Source organism: Hyperoodon ampullatus, assembly GCF_949752795.1.
Source record: "Hyperoodon ampullatus genome assembly, chromosome: 13".
NCBI lineage: Eukaryota > Metazoa > Chordata > Mammalia > Artiodactyla > Ziphiidae > Hyperoodon > Hyperoodon ampullatus.
In genome coordinates this window covers 39,900,308-39,921,931 of record NC_136926.1, presented here as the reverse complement: position 1 = coordinate 39,921,931, position 21,624 = coordinate 39,900,308, and positions in this window count along the sequence as shown.

Below are 21,624 nucleotides of genomic sequence, written 5' to 3'. Positions count from 1 at the left end.
TCCGTCCACCTGAAGGCAGTCCCCACCTCTATCTCCAACCTGACTTTTCTGTCCCCCAGGTCCCTGCTGACTTACCATTTCCTCTATTTCCTCATCCTCACAGTTTCGAAGAACCAATCTTTTGATGTGGCTTTAATTTACATTTTCATAACTACTAGTGGGATAGGACGTTTTCATTGCCACTTTGATCTTTCTTCTGTAATATATCAAATACTTCTTCATGTCCTTTGCACAATCTACTATTGAACATTTGTCTACTGTAATACTTTTAAAGTTTCTTTTTCATTAAAGATATTGATCCTTTCCCCACTATGAAAGTTGCAGTGATCCTTGAGTTTTTTGTTCACCTCTCATTTTTGTTTACAGTGCATTTGAAGAGCATTTATTTTTGTGTTGTCATTTTTAAACTGTATGGCTTCTGCCTTTGATGACCTTTGCATTCATTTATATTTTCTTCTAGAATTTTTATGGTTCACTTTTTTACATTTAGATGCTAACTCATCTGGAACTTATTTTGGTGTATGGTTTAAGGAAGAGATTAAATCTATTTCCGGCCAAATGTATAGCCAAGTACCCCAACACAATTTATTGAATAAACTATTCTTTCACCACTGATTTATGATGCCAACTTTATTATATACTAAATATACATGTATGTGTGTGTATGATTTTTAACTCTACTCTGTACTATTATTTTATTATTTTAGTTTATAATTATTTTTAATGTTTAGTATTATTACATACTTATTCTTCAAATTGCATTTTATTTTTAAAGATTAACTTTAAAATTATTTTTTCAAGTTCCCCCTGCAGTTTCATGAAATTTTAACATAATTTTATTGTATTAAGTTAAATATATGTATAATATACTTATATATGTGTATACGTAAAGACATGTATTTAAGCTTTTTCTTTTTATGAACAATATCTTATTTGTTCTTCAGTCAGCAAGTGATGATTTTTATCATGATTTTTTAGATGAATTAACTGAACCTCAGAAACTAATTTTGTAAGAAACTGCCAAACTGTCTTCCAAAGTGGCTGTACTATTTTGCATTTCCACCAGCAGTGAATGAGGGTTCCTGCTGCTTCATATGGTCACCATGATTTGGTGTCATCAGTGTTGTGCAGTTGGGCCATCCTAATAGGTGTGTAGTGGTATCTCTTTGTTGTTTTATTTATTTATTTTTCTTGTTTTAATTTGTGATTCTTTAATGACATATGATGCCGAACATCTTTTCATATGCTTATTTGCATCTGCATATCTTCTTTTCTGAGATACCTGTACAGGTCTTTTGCCCAGTTTTAAGCTGGGCTACATGTTTTCGTATTGTTGAGCTTTACAAGTTCTTTGTATATTTTGGATAATAGTCCTTTATCAAACATGTCTTTGAAAATATTTTCTCCCAGTCTGTGGCTTAGGCTCTCATCCTCTCGACAGAACCTTTTTCAAAGAAGAAATGTTTAATTTTAATGAAGTCCAGCTTATCATTTATTTCTTTCATGCATTGTGCCTGTAGTGTTGTATCTGAAAAGTCATCACCAAACCCGAGGTCATCCAGATTTTCTCCTGCATTATCTTCTAGAAGTTTTATAGCTTTTAAATTTACATTTAGGCCTGTGATCCTCTTTGAGTAATTTTTTTGAAGGGTGTAAAGTCTGCTTCTAGATTCTTTTTTTTTTTTTTTTTTGCATAAGAATGTCCAATTGTTTTAGCATCATTTGTTGAAAAGACTATCTTTGCTCCACTGTATTGCCTTTGCTCCTTTGTCAAAGATCAGTTGACTATATTTGTGTGGGTCAGTTTCTGGGCTCTTTGTTTTTCTGGGGTTTTTTTCAGTTGCTTTATTTGTCTGTTCTTTCATCAATACCATATTGTCTTGATTACTGTGGCTTAAATCAGAATGCATTGGCCAGGAGTTCGGGAAGGGACAGAGGCACAGATGGCCCAGGTTGAGGTGGCGTTCACGCACAGACATGCATGAAGGTGGGGCACCAGATCACATTTTTCAGAACTCTAATGCAGTATCACAACCAGAATATTGACATTGATTGGTTCAAGATGGCAGAGTAGAAGGACATGTGCTCACTCCCTCTTGTGAGAGCACCAGAGTCACAACTAACTGCTGAACAATCATCGACAGGAAGACACTGGAACTCACCAAAAAAATACCCCACATTCAAAGACAAAGGAGAAGCCACAATGAGATGGTAGGAAGGGTGCAATCACAGTAAAATCAAATCCCATAACTGCTGGGTGGGTGACACAAACTGGAGAACACTTATACCACAGAAGTCCACCCACTAGAGTGAAGGTTCTGAGCCCCATGTCAGGCTTCCCAACCTGGGGGTCCAGCAACGGGAGGAGGAATTCCTAGAGAATTAGACTTTGAAGGCTAGCAGGATTTGATTGCAGGACTTTGACAGGACTGTGGGAAACAGAGACTCCACTCTTGGAGGGCACACACAAAGTAGTGTGCACATCAGGACCCAGGGGAAGGAGATTGAACCAGACCTACCTGTTAGTGTTGGATGGTCTCCTGCAGAGGCAGGGGGTGGCTGTGGCTCACCGTGGGGACAAGGACACTGGCAGCAGAAGTTTTGGGAAGTACTTCTTGGTGTGAGCCCTCCCTGAGTCCACCATCAGCTGCAACAAAGAGCCAGGTAGGCTCCAGTGCTGGGTCACCTCAGGCCAAACAACCAACAGGGAGGGAACCCAGCACCACCAATCAACAGACAAGTGGATTAAAGTTTTACTGAGCTCTGCCCACCAGAGCAACAACCAGCTCTACCCACCACCAGTCCCTCCCATCAGGAAGCTTGCACAAGCCTCTTAGATAGCCTCATCCACCAGAGGGCAGACAGCAGAAGCAAGAAGAACTACAATCCTGCAACCTGTGGAAGGAAAAACACACTCACAGAAAAATAGACAAAATGAAAAGGCAGAGGACTTTGTACCAGTTTGAGGAACAAGATAAAACCCCAGAAAAACAGCTAAATGAAGTGGAGATAGGCAACCTTCCAGAAAAAGAATTCAGAATAATGAGAGTGAAGATGATTCAGGACCTCGGAAAAAGAATGGAGGCAAAGATCGAGAAGATGCAAAAAATGTTCAACAGACCTAGAAGAATTAAAGAACAAACACCTAGAAGAATTAAAGAACAAACAAACAGAGATAAACAATACAATAACTGAAATGAAAAATACACTAGAAGGAATCAATAGCAGAATAACTGAGGTAGAAGAACGGATAAGTGACCTGGAAGACAGAATGGTGGAATTCACTGCCACAGAACACAATAAAGAGAAAAGAATGAAAAGAAATAAAAAGAGCCTAAGAGACCTTTGGGACAACATTAAATGCAACAACATTTACATTATAGGGGTCCCAGAAGGAGAAGAGAGAGAGAAAGGACCTGAGAAAATATTTGAAGAGATTATAGTCAAAAACTTCTCTAACATGGGAAAGGAAATAGCCACCCAAGTCTAGGAAGTGCAGAGAGTCCCAGGCAGGATAAACCCAAGGAGAAACATGCCAAGGCACATAGTAATCAAATTGACAAAAATTAAAGACAAAGAAAAATTACTGAAAGCAACAAGGGGAAAATGAAACATAACATACAAAAGAACTCCCATAAGGTTAACAGCTGATTTGTCAGCAGAAATTCTAAAAGCCAGGAGGGAGTGGCACAGTATATTTAAAGCGATGAAAGGGAAGAACCTACAACCAAGATTACTCTACCTGGCAAAGATCTCATTCAGATTCGACAGAGAAATCAAAAGCTTTACAGACAAACAAAAGCTAAGAGAATTCAGCATCACCAAACCAGCTCTACAACAAATGCTAAAGGAACTTCTCTAAGTGGGAAGCACAAGAGAAGAAAAGGAACTACAAAAACGAACCCATAACAATTAAGAAAATGGAAATAGGAACATACATATCGATAACTACCTTAAACATGAATGGATTAAATGCTCCAACCAAAAGACACAGCCTCACTGAATGGATACAAAAACAAGATCCATATATATATTGTTTACAAGAGACCCATTTCAGACCTAGGGACACATACAGACTGAAAGTGAGGGGATGGAAAAAGATATTCCATGCAAATGGAATCAAAAGAAAGCTGCAGTAGCAATACTCATATCAGATAAAATAGATTTTAAATTTAAAATGTTACAAGAGACAAGGAAGGACACTACATAACGATCAAGGGATCAATCCAAGAAAAAGATATAACAATTATAAATATATATGCACCCAACATAGGAGCACGTCAATACATAAGGCAACTGCTAATAGCTATAAAAGAGGAAATCGACAGTAACACAATTAATAGTGGGGGACTTTAACACTTCACGTACACCAATGGACAGATCATCCAGACAGAAAATTAATAAGGAAACACAAACTTTAAATGACACAGTAGACCAGATAGATTTAATTGATTTTTATAGGACATTCCATCCCAAAACAGCAGATTACACTTTCTTCTCAAGTGCACATGGAACATTCTCCAGGATAGATCGAATCTTGAGTCACAAATCAAGCTTTGGTAAATTTAAGAAAATTGAAATCATATCAAGCATCTTTTCTGACCACAACACTATGAGATTAGAAATCAATTACAGGGGGAAAAAACCTAAAAAATACAAACACACGGAGGAAAAACAATACATTACCAAATAACCAAGAGATCACCGAAGAAATCAAAGAGGAAATCAAAAAATACTTAGAGACAAATTACAATGAAAACATGATGATCCAAAACCTATGCGATGCAGCAAAAGCAGCTCTAAGAGGGAAGTTTATAGCAATACAAGCCTACCTCAAGAAACAAGAAAAATCTCAAACAATCTAACCTTACACCTAAATGAAAAAGAGGAAGAAGAACAAACAAAACCCAAAGTTAGCAGAAGGAAAGAAATCATAAAGATCAGAGCAGAAATAAATGAAATAGAAACAAAGAAAACAACAGCAAAGATCAATAAACCTGGTTCATTGAGAAGATAAACAAAATTGATAAACCATTAGCCAGAGTCATCAAGAAACAGAGGGAGAGGACTCAAACCAAAAAAATTAGAAATGAAAAAGGAGAAGTTACAACAGACACTGCAAAGATACAAAGCATCATAAGAGACTACTACAAGCGACTATGCCAATAAAATGGACAACCGGGAAGAAATGGACAAATTATTAAAAAGGTCCAACCTTCCAAGACTGAACTAGGAAGAAATAGAAAATATGAACAGACCAATCACGAGTAATGAAATTGAAACTGTGATTAAAAATCTTCCAACAAGCAAAACTCCAGGACCAGATGGCTTCACAGGTGAATTCTATGACACATTTAGAGAAGAGCTAACACCATCCTTCTTAAACTCTTCCAAAAAATTGCAGAGGAAGGAACACTCCCAAACTCATTCTATGAGGCCATCATCACCCTGATACCTAAACCAGACAAAGATACTACAAAAAAAGAAAATTACAGACCAATATCACTGATGAATATAGATGCAAAATCCTCAACAAAATACTAGCAGTCAGAATCCAACAACACATTAAAAGGATCATACACCATGATCATGTGGGATTTATCCCAGGGATGCAAGGATTCTTCAGTATATGCAAATCAATCAATGTGATACACCATACTAACAAACTGAAGAAGAAAAACCATATGATCATCTCAATAGATGCAGAAAAAGCTTTTGACAAAATTCAACACCAATTTATGACAAAAACTCTCCAGAAAGTGGGCATAGAGGGAACCTACCTCAACATAATAAAAGCCATATACGACAAACCAACATCAAACATCATTCCCAATGGTGAGAAACGGAAAGCATTTCCTCTAAGATCAGGAACAAGACAAGGATGTCCACCCTCACCACTATTATTCAACATAGTTTTGGCAGTCCTTGCCATGGCAATCAGAGAAGATAAAGGAATAAAAGGAATACAAATTGGAAAAGAAGAAGTAAAACTATCACTGTTTGCAGATGACATGGTACTATATATAGAGAATCCTAAAGATGTCACCAGAAAACTAATAGAGCTAATCAATGAATTTGGTAAAGTTGCAGGATAGAAAATTAATGCAGAGAAATCTCTTGCATTCCTATACACTAACAATGAAAGATCAGAAATGGAAATTAAGGAAACAATCCCATTCACCAGTGCAACAAAAAGACTAAAATACCTAGGAATAAACCTATGTAAGGAGGTAAAAGACCTGTATTCAGAAAACTATAAGACACTGATGAAAGTAATTGAAGATGACACAAAAAGATAGAGAGATATACCATGTTCTTGGATTAGAAGAATCAATATTCTGAAGATGACTATACTACGCAAAGCAATCTACAGATTTAATGCAATCCCTATCAAATTTCCAGTAGCATTTTATACAGAACTAGAACAAAAAATCTTAAAATTTGTATGGAAACAGAAAAGACCCCAAATAGTCCAAGCAGTCTTGAGGGAAAAAAACGGAGCTGGAAGAATCAGACTCCCTGACTTCAGACTACACTACAAAGCTACAGTAATCAAGACAATATGGTACTGGCACAAAAAAACAGAAATATAGATCAATGAAACAGGATAGAAAGCCCAGATATAAACCCACACACCTATGGTCAACTAATCTATGACAAAGGAGGCAAGGATATACAATGGAGAAAAGAAAGTATCTTCAATATGTGGTGCTGGAAAACTGGACAGCTCCATGTAAAAGATGAAATTAGAACACTCCTTAACACCATACACAAAAATAAACTCAAAATGGATTAAGGACCTAAATGTAAGGCCAGACACTATAAAACTCTTAGAGGAAAACATAGGAAGAGCACTCTTTGACATAAATCACAGCAAGATCTTTTTTGATCCACCTCCTAGAGTAATGGAAATAAAAACAAAAATAAACAAATGGGACCTAATGAAAGTTAAAAGCTTTTGCAAAGCAAAGGAAACTACAAACAAGACGAAAAGACAACCCTCAGAATGGGAGAAAATATTTGCAAATGAATCAGTGGACAAAGGATTAATCTCCAAAATATATAAACAGCTCATGCAGCTCAATATTAAAAAAACAAAGAACCCAATCAAAAAATGGGCAGAAGACCTAAATAGATATTTCTCCAAAGAAGACATACAGATGGCCAAGAAGCACATGAAAAGCTGCTCAACATCACTAATTATTAGAGAAATGCAAATCAAAACTACAATGAGGTATCACCTCACACCACTTAGAATGGGCATCATCAGAAAACCTACAAACAACAAATGCTGAAGAGGGTGTGGAGAAAAGGGAACCCTGTTGCACTGTTGGTGGGAATGTAAATTGATACAGCCATTATGGAGAACAGTATGGAGGTTCCTTAAAAAACAAAAATAGAATTACCATATGACCCAGCAATCCCACTACTGGGCATATAACCAGAGAAAACCATAATTCAAAAAGACACAAGTACCCCAATTTTCATCACAGCACTACTTACAATAGCCAGGTCATGCAAGCAACCTAAATGCCCATCAACAGACAAATGGAAAAAGAAGATGTGGTATATATATACAATGGAATATTACTCAGCCATAAAAAGGAATGAAATCAGGTCATTTGTAGAGATGTGGATGGATCTAGAGACTGTCATACAGAATGAAGTAAGTCAGAAAGAGGAAAACAAATGTATATTAATGCATATATGTGGAACCTAGAAAAATGGTACAGATGAACTGGTTTGCCGGGAAGAAATAGAGACACAGATGTAGAGAACAAATGTATGGACACCAAGCGGGGAAAGTGGCGGGGGGAGGGGTGGTGGTGGTGGGATGAATTGGGAGATTGGGATTGACATGTATACACTAATATGTATAAAATAGATAGCTAATAAGAACATGCTGTATAAAAAATAAATAAAATAATATTCAAAAATAAAAAAGAATAAAAGACATTTTCCAATATATTAACAACAACAACAAAAAAGAAAGGTATCCTTCCTCAACTGAATTGCTTTGTCAAAAATCAGTTGTGTAAAATAAACTCCAAATGGATTAAAGACCTAAATGTAAGGCCAGACACTATAAAACTCTTAGAGGAATTCATAGGCTGAACACTCTATGACATAAATCACAGTAAGATCCTTTCTGACCCACGGCCTAGAGAAATGGAAATAAAACCAAAAATAAACAAATGGGACCTAATGAAACTTACAAGTTTTGCACAGCAAAGGAAAACATAAACAAGACGAAAACACAACCCTCAGAATGGGAGAAAATATTTGCAAATAAAGCAACTAACAAAGGATTAATCTCCAAAATTTACAAGCAGTTCATGCAGCTCAACATCAAAAAACAAACAACCTAATCCAAAAATGGACAGAAGACCTAAATAGACATTTCTCCAAAGAAGATATACAGATTGCCAAGAAGCACATGAAAGGATGCTCAACTTCACTAATCATTAGAGAAATGCAAATCAAAACTACAATGAGGTATCACCTCACAGCAGTCAGAATGGTCATCATCAAAAACCCTACAAACAATAAATGCTGGAGAGGGTGTGGAGAAAAGGGAACCCTGTTGCACTGTTGGTGGGAATGTAAATTGATACAGCCACTATGGAGAACAGTATGGAGGTTCCTTAAAAAACTAAAAATAGAACTACCATACAACCCAGCAATCCCACTACTTGGGCATATACCCTGAGAAAACCATAATTCAGAAAGAGTCATGTACAACAATGTCCATTGCAGCTGTATTTACAATAGCCAGGACATGGAAGCAAACTTAGTGTCCATCAACAGATGAATGGATAAAGAAGATGTGGCTCATATGTACAATAGAATATTACTCAACCATAAAAAGAAATGAAATTGAGTTATTTGTAGTGAAGTGGATGGACCTAGAGACTGTCATACAGAGTGAAGTAAGTCAGAAAGAGAAAAACAAATACTGTATGTTAACATATATATATGGAATCTAAAAAAAAAGTTGTTCTAAGAACCTAGGTGCAAGACAGGAATAAAGACACAGACATAGAGAATGGACTTGAGGACACAGGGAGGGGGACAGGTAAGCTGGGACAACGTGAGAGAGTGGCATGGACATATATACACTACGAAATATAAAATAGATAGCTAGTAGGAAGCAGCTGCATAGCACAGGGAGATCAGCTTGGTGCTTTGTGACCAGCTAGAGGGGTGGGATAGGGAGGATGGGAGGGAGATGCAAGAGGGAGGAGATATGGGGATATATGTATATGTATAGCTGATTCACTTTGTTATAAAGCAGAAACTAACACACCATCGTAAAGCAATTATACTCCAATAAAGATGTTTAAAAAAAATCAGTTGTGTAAATTCAAGAATAGCAACAAAAAACAACCCAATTCAAAAATGGGCAAAAGACTTGAAGAGACATTCCTCCACAGAAGATATACATGTAGCTAATAAGCACATGTAAAGATGCTCAACATTACTAGCCATTAAGGAAATGCAAATCAAAGCCACAGTGGGATACCACTCCATACCCATTAGGATGGCTGTTATTTAAAAAATGGAAAATAATAAATGTTGTCCAAGATGTGGAAAAATTGGAACCCTTATACATTGTTGGTGAGAGTGTAAAATGGTGCAGCCACTGTAGGAAAGTTTGGCAGGTCCTCAAAAATTTAAACATAGAGTACGATCCAGAAATGCACTTCTGAGTATATGCCCAAAATATGAAAGCAAAGAGATACTTGGGGCCTCCCTGGTGGCGCAGTGGTTGAGAGTCCGCCTGCCGATGCAGGGGATACGGGTTCGTGCCCCGGTCTGGGAGGATCCCATATGCCGCGGAGCGGCTGGGCCCGTGAGCCATGGCTGCTGAGCCTGCGCATCCGGAGACTGTGCTCCGCAACGGGAGAGGCCACGACAGTGAGAGGCCCGCGTACCACAAAAAAAAAAAAAAAAAAAAAAAAAAGAGATACTTGTACACCAATGTCCATTGTAGCATTATTCATAATAGCCAAAGGGTGGAAACAATCCAAATGTCCATCTATAGATGAATGGATAAACAAAATGTGGTATTATCCATTAAATGGAATATTATTCAGCCATAAGAAGAAATGAAGTACTGATACATGCTACAACATGGATGAACCTTGAAAACATTATGCTAAGTGAGATAAGCCAGACACAAAAGGACAATTATTGTATGATTCCACTTATATTAGGTTCCTAGAATATAGATGGATAGTAGAACAGAGATTGCCAGGGAGCAGGGGAAGAGGGAAATGGGGAGTTATTATTAAAGAGTATGAAATTTGTGTTTGGAATGATGAAAAGTTTCTGGAGGCAGATGATGGTAATGGTTGCATAACATTTTAAGTATACTTAGTTTCACTGAACTGTACACTTAAAAATGCTTAAAATAGTAAATTGCTATGTACGTTTTACAGTACAAAATGTTTTTAAATCAAAAATAAAAAGAATGCATTAAAGACTTAAAGGTAAGACCCAAAGCTGTAAAACTCCTAGAAGAAAACATGGAAAATCTTCATGACATTGGTCTTGGCAATTTCTTGAATATAACAACAAGAGCACGGGCAACAAAAGCAAAAATGGACAAAAATGAGACTACATCAAACTAAAAGTTTCTACAAGCAAAGAAAAAAATCAACAGGGTGAAAAGGAAGTCTAGGGAATGGGAGGAAATATTTTCAAACAATGTATCTGATAAAAAATTAATTTCCAAAATAAGGAACTCCTACAACTCAAAAGCAAAAAAACTAATAATCCTGTTGAAAAATGGGCTAATAACTTGCATAGACATTTCTCCGAAGAAGACATACAAATGGTCAACAGGTATATGAAAAAATGCTCAACATGACTCACTGTCTGGGAAATACAAATGAAGTCCATGAGGAGATATCACCTCATACTTGTCAGGATGGCCATTATCAAAATAACAAAGGACAACAAGTGTTGGCAAGGATATGGAGAAATTGTACACTTGTGCACTGTTGATGGGAATGCAAAATGGTCCAGCCACTATGGAAAATAGTATGGAGGTTTCTCAAAAAATTTAAAATAGAACTTTCATATGATCCAGCAATCCCACTTTGGGGTATTTTTCCAAAAGAACTGAACTCAAGATCTTGAAGAGATATTAGCAGTCCTATATTTGTTGCAGCACTATTCACAGTAGCCAAGATGTAGAAATAACTTAAATGTCTTCAGGGCTTCTTCCTCTGTAACCCACCATGACTATTGCTAAAATCTCTCACCTACAGCTCCATTCCTTTAACTGCTAATAACCAGCACCTTGATTTCTAAAGGTTTATCTCTCCTTTGGAGTCACCTTGACCAGAGTCTTTTTCAAGATGCTACAATTCAGCTTTATTCCATTTGGTCCATGGGGAACTCACCAGTTCCTGTCTCTCTCTAATAAGGGGACCCATGTCAAGCTTTTCGAATTATACAAGCCCAGCCTCTTGACTTGAAGACCCTCTTCCCCTCCTCCATGGGAGAGATACATGGCCTACTAACCATTCCAAAAAAATAGTCAACACAGGCCTCTTCAATTACAATGAATTCTGTGTCTTCCCTTTTACAGTCTAGAGGGGAGTAGGCTAATGCTGGCAAAGGATTTCACAATTTCTTAGCCCGTTCTGCACAGACAATCTAGCATCTTCCAAGAGGTGCAGGATGTGGAGATAATCAACAGCTATTGATTTGTCCTTAGATTTGGGAGCTTTAGCTGAAACTGTGAGTCAACAAGAAAAGTTCCATCTTAACATAGTTTTATAACTATATGATGTGCTCCTACTGGTAGTTCTTCAACATATTATTATTTAAATAATGTTCCTTGACAAAACAAATTTGGAAAACACTGCTCTAGTATTTTGCTTTTAAGCATGATGTAAGCTACTGGTTTGAGATAACTTTTTGATCATGTTGAGGGAATATTCTATATACAATTTATTTAACTTTTTATCAGAAATAGATATGGAATTTTAAATGCCTTTTGATATTTGTCAAGATGAGCATAACATTTGTCTCTTTTGACCTATTGATGTGCTCAATGATGTTTTTAGATTTCCTAATATTGAATCATTCATGGTTTCCTAGATCATTATTTTTTTAATATAATGCTAGATTAGATTTGCTAGTGTTTTATTTGTTGGTATCATATTCCTGAGTGAGTTTAGTCAAAATTTTTTGTGCCATCTTTGTCAGGTTTCAATATATGCTAACTTTTTTAAAAAATGTGAAACATTCCATATATTATTCAAGTCATAGTCCTTTTAAAGAACTTTTTATTAAAGTATAATATATGTATAGACAAACACACATATCAATTAATTTTCAAAAAGTAACCACACCTGAGTTACCAACACCCAGCTCAAGAAACACTAACATCAGCACTCCCAGAATTCCCTCTAACTTTCCCTTCCACTAATTAAGGTAAACTTAGAGAGTAAGGATAATTTCCCTTCCACCTAAGGGTAACCACTACTCTGGCTGAGCATAGATAAATTTTATCTGTTTTTATACTTTATCTAAATAGACTCATACATATGTACTCTTTTGTGTAGGTGTTCTTTAACTCACTATCATGTTTGTGAGACTCAGCCACATTATTGTACTCAGCCACATTACAATTCATTCTCATTGAAATATAATATTCCATTGTATGCATATACTAAGGAATGCTTACCCATTCTGCCATTGACAGACACTTGGGTTATTTTCAGTTTGAGGGTATTACAAGTGCTGCTTCTATGAACAATCTAGTGCATGCTGGGTTTTTCTTTTTAAATATATGCACATATATGTCTTGGGTATATACTCAGGAGTGGAATTGCTGGGTCACAGGTAATGCATATGGATTGTTTGTCATTTTCTTATTGTTTTGAAGAATTTTTTACATATTCAGGATGCAAAACAACAGAATGGAAAGAAGATATATCATGCAAACAGCAACCATAAGAAAACTGGAGTGGCTATAATATTGTGATACCAGACAAAATAGACTTTAAGACAAAAATTGTTACTAGAGACAAAGAAGAACATTTTAAAATATAAAAGGGTCAATTCATCAGGAAGCTATAATAATTATAAGCATATATCCACCTAACAACAGAGTCCCACAATACAAGAAGCAAAAATGGACACAATTTCAAGGAGAAATAATTCAAAAGTAATATTTGGAGACTTCTATACCTAATTATTAATAATAGAACAACTAGAAAGAAGATCAACAAGGAATAGTAGACTTTAACATAGGAGTTAAATCTTCATTACCTGAGGCTAGGTAAAGTGTTCTTATGACACCAAAAGCACAGTGACAAAACAAAAACTAGGTAAATTAGATTTTATCAAAATTAAAAAATTTTGTGCTTCAATGGAGACCATTTAGAAAGTGAAAAGACAACCCACAGAATATTTATAAATCATGTATCTGATAAGGGACTTGTATCTAGAATATATAAAGGACCCTTACAACTCAATAATAAAAAGAAAATGACCCAATTTTAAAATTGGCAATGAATAGGAATAGATGTTTCTTCAAAGAAGACAGACAAATGGCCAAAAAGCACACAAAAAGATAGTCATTAAGAAAATACAAATCAAAGTCACTATGAGATAACACTTCACACCCACTTGGATAGCAATAATCAAAAAGACAGATAATAACAAGTGTTGACAAGGATGTGGAGAAACTGAAACCCTTGTAGTTTGCTAATGGTGATGAAAAATGGTGCAGTCACTTTCGAAAACAGTCTGGCAGCCCCTCAAAAGATTAAATGTCGAATTACCAGCAATTATATACTTATACCCCCCAAGACAAATGAAAACATCTGTGGATATTATTCCATTGTAAAAAGGAATAAAAAACAAAAGGGAATAAAATGAAAAGGCATGAAGTGCTGATTCATGCATGCTGCATCATGGATGAACCTTGAATACATTATGCCCAGTGGGAAAAAAAATTGTTACGAAGACCGCATATTGTATGATTCTATTTATGTGAATTATACAGATCAGGCAATTCCATAGAGACAGAAAGTAAATTACTGATTGCCTGGAGAGGGGAGATTTAGGGGGAGGGGGAGGGGGATTGATTGCCATTTGTTCTATCTTACATTCTGAAGTTGATTGTGGTGATGGTTGCACAACTCTGAATACACTAAAAATCATTGAATTGTACACTTTAACTGGATGACTTGGACACTGTGTGAATTATATCTCAATAAAGCTAGTTTAAAAAGGAACAATTTCAATCTTCAGTCATTCACGCTTACGTTCTTTAAAAGGATTATCATTTTTTAATATTTCCCACAGTGCTCAGGATACACGGCTAAGTGGTCAATAAATGCTAATCAATGGAGTAGCCAAACTAGACTGAATAGACAAAATGCTTTCAGATTTCTCCAGTACACACAGACTTAGACCATCTGATCTGATGAAGAACAGAACCCTTTCCTGGGTTGGATGAGAAGAGGAAGCACCCCAAACAGCCCGACAACCAAGCTACAAGCTGGCGCGCTCCTATCTGCATGGCTGATAAGGACCATCTGATGCAATGAGGCCATTCTCTCCACAAAGTCACAATATTTATTTTAACACCAGTGAGTATTGAGTGTGTGTATATATCTATATAGTGATAAAACATTGCTCTAATATGTACACAGGGTCTGAACAAAATCAATTCATCAGGGTAATCATGCAGGCCTGTGTATGAGAGAGGTTGTTTATACAGTGAGTTGATAGAGTACTATGATAGAAGCCATGGAGAAGCACCATCTAATGCTCATAGTGCATGATATATATTTCACAATATGGGCATTATATAAATAATTAAGAGCATGGACTAGAGATAGTCCTGATATGAATAAGAGAGACAGTATGCAAGAATATCTGCTCCGATACTCTGCTCTTAATGGTAGGATAGAAATGCACAGCTTGGCCACACATATCACACATTTTAGGGACATCCTTTATCAAGCATCACCTCCTGTGATGACCAATTTTCCTACTAAATGACCGCTAATCCTACAGATACAGTTTCAAAGCATTTTATTTGTAAGTTAAAAAAAAATTTTTCTACTGTCTATTTGCAGGAAGGTCCATGTGGAAAGAATTGCCCTGTGAAATAGCACAAGGAAAGGCAACTATTGGAACTGCTTAGGTGCCAGCATTTTTCTCAGAAATGTCCTATTCAGGAAGCTTAATTGGCAAGATATTGACGAACCTATATGTAATTTATCTTTCCACCATTACTCAGTGCTTCCCCAAGCACCCTTGTTGTCTACCTAGGGAAGAGCACTGTGCTGATATTTAGCTCATGTCCCCAGGGAGCTCTCCTTTCCCTAATACATATGTATTAATTCCCATTAACCTCATTTAGAGTAAGGAACATGTGGGCATGAAGAGACCAGATGGTAGTGAGTGTCTGTTACAGCATATGAGTAACTTCCCATTATCATTCAGCCTTTGTTTACTCAATGAATTCACATCGTGAGTAGCTCAGTTTTGAGGACGGGTTCATTTTCCTCCAGGACTACTGGCAAAGACACGAACTCCCTCATACTCTTCCCTCGAGCTAGCAGTTACAAGAGCTGCGAAAGACACTGAAAAAAAGAAACTCTCCAAATGAATGCAGACATTTGCAGACAGAAAGTGCACTGGAGGAGCACTTGTGAAAGTGCAGGTGCTAACCAAAGCCCCAGGAGTTTCTCTCACAGAGAGGCGGGGCCCATGAATCACGTCTGCTCCCTGTCAGTCAACACCCTAGAGACTGGGCATTCCCCCGCCCCACCCCTACCCACTTAGACCTTGCTGGAACCTGAAAGAAAACCAAATAAGTATTTATATATCTCTCTGGAGTCCTGTGATTCACCAATGGAATCGAGCCACTTCTCTCCTCAAGTCTCAGGCTTTGAAGAATAATGAAGAGGAGTCAGCTGACGGCCGACTCTGAGGCTGACACGGAGGGTTACAGGGACTGCGGACCTTGCCTCCTGAGTTTTCTTAAATCCTCGGGAAACACAGTTCTAGGACTCTAGAATTTACCGTGAGAATATAGGTCCTGTATTCGAGACAGGGTCAGAAGGGCTCTGTCCAAAATTTGAAGGAGCTTCCCATTTTCTAAACGGTTTGCTCTTCAGTAAAATCATTGTGTCCTGGTTCTGTGAAAAGTCGTATCATAGTCCTGTGAAAAGGAAAGAAACTCTAGTTTTAATTTAAACAATGAAGCCAAGAACTTTAAGGTATATTTTAAAGTGGTGTCAAGAAATCAAGAAGAAGGGAGCAACAAATTGTGTCAAATGATGCCGAGAGCTGAGGGAGATGAGGGTGGAAAAGTGTGAGGTTTGTGTGAATGATTTCTTCCACACATTAGGTGAGAGGATTAGGATGAAAGCCTGAGCAGTGACTTGATGGGTCCATTTAGGTTGGGGATTTCCAGGCCAGGATGATGGAAAGAGAAGGAAAAGGGATTCAAGAGAGTTTTAAGGGTGAATAATACAAATCAATCTAGAAAAAGAAGGATGTGGGACCTGAGGGCCTAAATGGCTAATGAGAAAATTAGGCCGTTAGTGAATTGGCCTTCCATAGATGTATTTAATTTTCACAATCATCTCAAAAGGTAACTGGGGTTTAGAAAGATTAATTAACTCACCAAAACTCCAGAGCTAACAAGAAGCAGATATGGGATTTAAATGTGCTTTGCCTGACTTCACATCTAGCACTTTAGCCACCACTTTACACTGTCCACAGACACCTTCCACGGACACTGTCAGTAACTTCCATCCTGCAACTCTGACCAGCTGCAGCTGGATGCAGCAGGGGAGATCCAATCCTGGACGGGGCAGGACTGATCCACTAAGAGACTCCGAGTCCCTCTGAGATGTCCCGATGCTACTGTGGGCTGTGATCCTCTCACTCAGAGCATGTTTGCAGAACATCAGGTAACAGGGTGATCTGTAAGGTCCACATCCTATATCAAGCTTTATTTTTATCTTTCAAAATTATGTACCTTCAATCATTTTTAACAATAATTTTAACAATAGTCCTTAAAACTATAAATGCCTATATGTGCTCTGAGTTTATAATCACATACTCAAAGTCCCACAATATATTCCAGATTCAAAAGACAAAACAACATCTCTTGAAGAAGTACCATATTTGCACTAAAAGTCTCCAACTTGCTTGATGAATGACCGTAAATTATCAAGTTATTCAACATCTTCGTCTATGTGTGTGTTTTCCAGTTAACAATAATACAGTGGCTCAGCTGTTTAACCAATCTTAGATCATTTCAGTGACAAAATTGTGTTACTTTTCTATTGCTTTGGCTGTTTAAAGTAAGATTTGCAGTGATTTTTTTATGCAGTTACATACTTTATAGTCTTTGAGACCTGTCCGGGGCAAAGTGTTACAGGAGAATCCTGCTTCTCTGTGTATTTGTAACACATACGCTCATAGAATCTCAGACTTCGAACCAAATCAGAAATCCAGTTGGTGCCTTGCCTGGTGCTGGAAGCCTCGGTGCAGGATCCCTGACCAACAGCAATGCCCAGGTCCTTCTAGTCAGTTCTAGCAACTGCTGTGGAGGCCGTGCCATTTTTAACTGCCCTGATTACTGCTCCCAGGGAGGAAACAAGTCTCCAAGATGAAGAACATGTGGTCTTCCTAAGCCTGTGTCCCATGACGGGTCACTTCAGGAAGCAACTGCACATAAACCATTAACTACAGATATAACGTTGTTTTCTCTGCTCGCAGCCCCCCTCTAAAATTTTTCTTGACTGGAAGCTAGGACCAGAAAGAGGGAGAGAATGCAGGGGGAGCTTTCTTGCTGGCCCTATCAGACCATGGATAGGATGTGTGCTCTGGAGGCCAATGTCGACAGGAACACTGGATTCTCCCTTGTTTGTTCTTTATCTTTACTCACTGCACATTTTTCTGCCGTGGACTTTTTTATTATTCTAAATTGTGGGTGAGATAATAGTTGGTTTCTCAAAGTACAAAGGCTAAGCCTACTGATAAACTTCAGCCACTACCAGGGGATAAACGCCAACCAAACTGCCAAAACAATCGTGACCTCACTTCCTGCATGGTGTACTGTGTGCTTCACCAGAAACTCACCCAAAAACCCAGCAGGCAGGCGAGGCTCTGCCCTGGGCCAAAGGGGGAGCTCAATGAGTCATCCAAGCAGTGCTTCGGCCAGGCCGATTTTTTTTAAAGAAGAAATAACATGGGGAGAGTTCTTTGACTCCATTTCCCCTATTACTGCTTCTATCTCAGGAGACTTTGCTATCATCACAGCTTTGCTCCTACCAGTAAAACGTACTCGTGGGCTTTTTAAAAAGTTAGGGCCAAACATCGAACAATGTTGACATTCGTTTCCTCCCCAGCTGATAGGATTTTCGGGTATGTGTAGCATAGCATGGCCAGAAGAGCATACGTTTAATTTGTAATACTGATTAGTGCTTTCTAAGGTGACTATTTAAGGCTTCTAGAAAGCATAGTTTAGGGAGCTTTTGAAGGTTTCAAAAGGAGCGATAACATTTGTGTGGTTCTTGAAGTTCTAAGGATCCTGACACAGATAAAACTGTCAGTGCCCAGTGGGGGCTTTGAACAGCTTTGGGGAAGGGAAACCAATATTGTTTGAAGGGCTACTATGTGCCGAGCCCAAGTTGGCCCTAAAGATACAAAATTAAAACATCCTTGACCTCTGTGCCTAGTCATTCCAAACACAGTGGAGGAATGTACAGGTACTAGGGAAGCATAGAAGAGGTACTGAGTCCCACCTCCACCTGGAAAAGGGGGTCAGAGAGGGCTTCACAGGACAGGTATTGTAATTGAGTTTTGGAGGACAAGTAGGAATTAATGAATCAGGCCGTGGGATGGCAGAATTCAAGGAAAATAGGAATTGAAGTTATAAAGCCTACATTTGAGATTTGATTCTCTCCTTATTACTTATGTAAGCTTCTGAGAGAAAATAACTTCAAGTTTCTAAAACAGTTTCCCTCTTAGAAAATGGAGATGATAATGCCTGTCTTACAGTGTTGCTAAAAAGATGAATAAGACAAGATTTCTACTCCAGGGAGAGAAAACAGTATGTGCAGAGTCCTGAGCATGGAAGAAGCTGGTACAATCCTCAGAAATGAAAGTGTCCTAATCCCTACATCCTAGAACAGATCTGTTTCCATTTTTCCCATTTCTGAAATACAGAGGTTCCTTACAATTACTGTATATGTTCGACGTGGCAGAGTTTGCTTTCTTCTGAAAATCTGTTATTGAATATTATTGCCTCTTCAATGGGTGGGATCTTAGAATCAGAAAAATATCTAGTCCCTTTTTCTGCCTGGAGCAAGGAGGCAGAGACACAAGACCCTGGCAAGAGAAGAGGCTGCAGAAGGAAGTAGGGATCACGACTGTGGGGTCGGGCTGTTTAGGAAAAGCAGTACGACAGGATGGAACTTGCACATGCAGAGAAGAAAGACAGGCTGAAGTCTTGCCACTCTCACCGAGGCAGAAGCACACATGTGGTGCAAGTAACCAGAGTGAGAGCACTGACAGGACCCCAGAGGCAGACAGAAAGTGGGCTGTTCCAGTGTGAGATTTCTCCCGTGGGGAAGTTCCAGGGAACTCAAGGAACAAGCACAGCCAAGAGGGCAAGTGGCTGAAATGGAGTCCAGGTGAAAGCCATTGGAGTCAAAGAGGTCAAGAAAATGATTGGCTGGAGTGTTTGGACCCGCCTATGAGTTGGGCTTTGCAGTTCTTCATCAGGAGGATGACAAGACTCACCGTGGAGAAGGTAGACGCCAAAGTCTTCACACACCTTCTTCTCCTGAATTTCCAGCATGGGCAAAAGGTACCGCTTGTCTACCCAGTTATCCAAGCTGGGACCCTGAGCTGGGTCCTCAAATCCTCTCTCTCCTTCACGTCTCCATCTAACCAAGGAGCCCCTTCACCAGGGCTATTTGTACAGCAGCTTCAGACCTCTAGAAAAGGGGAGGCCACACAGAGCACTGGCCATGCCCCTGCTCCATGGAACAGGCAGATCTGGTGGAGTCTCGGCCCTTCCTTTCCTGCTGTATCATCTTGGGTGAGTGACCTACCCACTAGGCTTCATTGTCCTCATTTGTAAGAGAGGATAGTAACGTACCTGCCTCAGAGGTTTGTTGTAGTGACTTATGAGACCATACACATAGCACAGTGTCTGGCACACAGTAAGTGCTCAATAAATGCTAGTTGTTGATATGGTAGTGTTGATGGTGTTTTAGAATGCTATAGCAAACATGGAAAACCCCAGAATTCTTCTTTGGCTGTAAGAGAGGAAGAATGCCTATCTTGGGTAAAAATGGAAGTGTATGAGGATTATCATACAGGATGTAATGTGGAGAATGGTGGAAACTGAAGAGTGAATGATTAGGCAGAAGGGACCTTAGAGAATTCACAGAGGGTGGGGACTGATGCTCGTCAGGATGAGAAACCGGATAGTGAGAAACAGAAAGGTGGCCAGCAGCAGCGTTGAATTCTTGTGCCTCTGGAGGAGGGTGTAGGAACGGAGAGGGCTGCTACCCTACTGTCCAGCCTGAGCAGGCAGAGGGATCGGAGGGGAGGTGGCACCAAGATGGTCTTCTAGGCTGCCTCCAAGACCAGCTCTGGTTGAAGAGTCCTGGGAAATCTGGAACACTAAACATTGACCCCAGCACCCAAGAAGTGTCATGGTTACCAGGGAGATGAATAGGCTTTGCAGACTGAGGTTACCAGGAATTCTCAGTGTCTAGAAACACTCACTTGGTTTTTGACATCCCAAATTTCAGCTACATATTGTAAATTTCCCCATGTATTAACATTTCTGAAATCAGAATGTGTCTTCTTGTGATTGTTTTCTTTCTCCCCAAAATGCTGTATATTAAATCCATAGTGCTACCATCGATGGCATCTTAAACTCAAGGAAACACAAACTATGTCATAATAGTATTAGTTAAATGAGGTATGTAAGTTAAACTTCTTCTATAACTTTGTGGTGTTTGATCTATAAGTCACACATACTCTGAGGGACAAGGAAAAATGAGGGATTTAGGAAAAATGAATATACTAACCAGAGATACTCAACACAGTTAATTACCTAGGGAGATTCATGATCAAATCAATTGATTGGGGGATTATGCACAGTTAGGAAATTGGCTCATTGGAGTTGATGATAGCTGAGACCCCCACTGCCTGGCCAGCTACAGTGAATGTCTTCCTACTCCCAGCCCAGGGCTGCCTTTCCAGTAAGTCCTTCTGAATATCTGCAAGTTTAATGCACAAAAGCTTTCCTCATTCATCTTGAAGCCTTGACAAATGTGCCTTTGCTCACTGGGGCTTCCAAAAGAAAAGGTTAAATGAAATCTGAGTGGAATACAAATAGTTCTTCCTCTCAGGGATTTCATTCTCTGAGAGCTTGTGCCAGAAAATGAACTTCCTTCATGACCACCGGGGAGACCCCATTGGTGTTTGGTGTTCTAATGGCTGGAGATGTCCCCCAGGTTCCCCCTCTCAATTCATGTGATTGCATATATATTTAATCAGTTTCCACCATGTTCCTGGAAAGGCATTTAGCTGGCTGCCGACAGACCC